Here is a 3,146-nt window from a genome sequence, read left to right on the forward strand (position 1 = left end):
TGACCTTTGCAGGCTTATTCGTTTACACTTTAGACAAAGAGGCAATAATCCTCACCCATTTTGTAAATAGAAGCATAATGTACATGAAGTCAGACTTGACTGTTGGAAATGTAAAAAAACTGGTTTTGTTTCTTCCTTACAAATCATCAGCTGAAAAAGAAACCTGACAACTACCCACTTCTTACCCACGATCACTTGGGGCTTTGTATCACTGTCATCAGTCCTAAATTTTAGGGCATCTCTCAGTTACTACAATGGCTGCTGATGGCCCTCTGGAGGACTATCGGCTGTCCTTGCTTCAAAAGCCGCCTATTGTGGAGTGAGTGAGGAAGAAAGGAACTCAATCCGCTTATTATGGCGCTAATAAATAGAAGCATATGGACTTGCAGATCACAGGCCTCTTGGAGCGTCTTTATTTTGTGCTTTGGGTACAAATTCAGCCCTAAAAAGGTATCTAGGCTTCAGCAGAGGGGTTGATGAGGTGAGCGGTCGTTACCTTCTCTGCATTTTTCTTTTCAAGCCTCCACATCCCTGACCTCCAGAAATGAAAGAGAAGAAAAGCCTTAAAACCTATTTTCCATTACGTCTCTTTAAAGTGGTGCCCGCGAGTGAAGGGATGGAGGGACAGGGAGAGAAAAGAAAATTGGCTTCTGGATGCTGTTTACATCACTCACTTGTCAATGCAAATAAGGTGATTTTGCCGCTCCGAACTTCGTTTGCTCCCAAAACAGAGAAACCAACAAGCTTCTTTGTGTCCGTAAACGGTGCGATGAAAGTGTTCGGGCCCATGCATCTCCTCTCCCTCTTAATTACAATAAGTTGGTGCCATAATAGGATTGTCAACCTTCAAGGAGCGACAGTTTAAAAGAAATGCTTTCCAGCTGAAATGTGCCTTTGAGGGCCGATTTTCCAGAGCTTTATTGCTTCACTTTAAAGCTCCATCCAGTTCAGCGCTCCTTTCAGTGTAGCTGGGATACAAATCCATGCCACTGCAGCTATCACAGGGCCAGAATGAGCATAAAAAAGCTGCATTACATCTTGCTTCATTTTTAAAGGTTCCCTTTGGCTTCTCATGTGCGGGAGCCTTATAAAGTGCCCCACTTTGCTCTGCCAAGTGTCTGTGTTACCGGGATTCGTCATAGAGAAGTCAAAGAATTGCTACGTGAACAATGCTAGAGGCCTTCACTCCTTTATAGTGTGGGCTCTCCATCTTATTTCAGAAATAGCATTGTCATGCTTCCTCCTGCCAGAATGAGGACCTTCTGCAAAGCTACCAACCAGCTGTCCACTTCTTTTTTTCAGGGAGCCACTCTCCTTTAAGGCTCTTCATTGTATCCTCATCTCCATCAACAATTTGACAGGTTCCAGGAGTGCTTTTTTTAAGCCAATGTTCCTGTAAAGGCTGTGGCAGCAAGCGATAAACATCCCCAGCCAAGGGCTACTGCTGTGCTTTCAATCCCTTTGTGGCTGATTTCAAGGCATGCAATCATGCACCAGCCACCCTCCAAGTGCCTCTCCACAAAAGGGACACATTTTGCAACCTTTGCTGCAGATGTGCCAGTACTTTAATGAAAGAGGAGAGGCAAAGCAGACCCCGCTGATGATTTTTAACTTGTTTAGCAACAGGCCGGGCCAAAATAGAGACAGATGTAGAGGAGGAGAGGTAATAGGGCAAAGAAAAGAAGCCCTGTAGCATTTCCTGGTGCCAACCACACAAATGCAAATTGCAGAGAACATCTCGTACCTGTAAAAACTGCAACATCTGCACTTGCTTTTTTTTTTGCTTTAGAGTCTGCAAACTTAAAAGACTAGAGAATTATCAAATAGACATAATTTCAACCTGCTCCAAGCAACAATATTAAATAAAAGAAAAGAAAGCATTGTTGTAACCCTTGTGCCATCCTTAGCATGTTGACATTAAAAGTGGGGTCATCTGGACCCCACAACACTGAATTTTTCTTTTCAGGGATTTTTTATCTTCACTGGTGTTCCTGGCAGACATAAAATCCTGTCCACCTTTGTTCACCTTTTGTCATGGGAGGAATCACACATCAATATAAGGGTGGGGTCATCTGGACCCCATAAGATAGCTCAAGGGAAACTGGGCAAAAGCAAAAAAATATAAACAAAATTGGAAGTGGTTACTGGCGTTTAGTGCTGTATTTAGAAACTATATATATTATACTCAAGAAGAAAAGTGTACATTTTTTCTACACACTCTCATTTGCTACATGTTTAGGATGGCGTTTAAATCATGCTAAGGAGGATTTTGAGAGGAAAAAAAGTTGCTAGCACCTAATTTAGGTTCTGCTCCCCTCTGTAAGACCTGATAAAGCAGTGAGGCTCAACTATTGCTCTACTCTGTTCACTGAAATAAATCTAGGACGGAGGGGAGAACTCGTAAAACATAATCACACTTTACATGGACCCCTCAGGACTTTGCTTTGCATTGTAGTTACGCTATAATTGAAGTGTCTACCAAAGGTCATGAGGATCAAAGGGCTGGGGAGTAAAGATGACATCAATTTAAAAAAAAATGAATTTAATATCATCTTCTTTTGTTAAATCAGATCAGGGTTACAATGTAGGTGAAGGGACACAGAAAACACATTGAGTAACTGTGTTTAGAATCAAATTTCTTTGTACAAGCTTTTAAAAAATCCACACATTGCCAGTTACTTTTTAGAAATGTGAAATGTTTTTTAGATTTAAAGTATTTGATTGTTAAATGTGAAAACAGCAAATGGATTGCAAATGAAAAAGGATCCCATAAAATGCTAATGCTAATGAAACCTTGAGTAAAATCTTTAACTTTGCTTTATTGTTTAGAATTTACTATACTGCACTATTCTGCTTTTCATAGTAAAACATGTTTTGTGTGATCCTTCATTCTGTGTATGAAGGATTTAAACTTGAAAAAACTTTTGTTAAGAAAATAAGAATTATTGGCAACACCAAGGATCAGTCAATGCATTTGTAATTAAAAATATCCCACATTTGATCAATAATGATAAAAAGGTATAAATGATAAAATATGGTGAGTACAAAAAAGAGAGAAAAATTGTTTTTGAAAAGTCAGGAGAATAGAAGAACTAGGTGATCATGGAGGACAAAGTATACAGAGAACCCCATCTTCACAACCTGCA

This window comes from Oryzias melastigma, linkage group LG4 (assembly GCF_002922805.2).
Source record: "Oryzias melastigma strain HK-1 linkage group LG4, ASM292280v2, whole genome shotgun sequence".
In the NCBI taxonomy this organism is placed as follows: domain Eukaryota; kingdom Metazoa; phylum Chordata; class Actinopteri; order Beloniformes; family Adrianichthyidae; genus Oryzias; species Oryzias melastigma.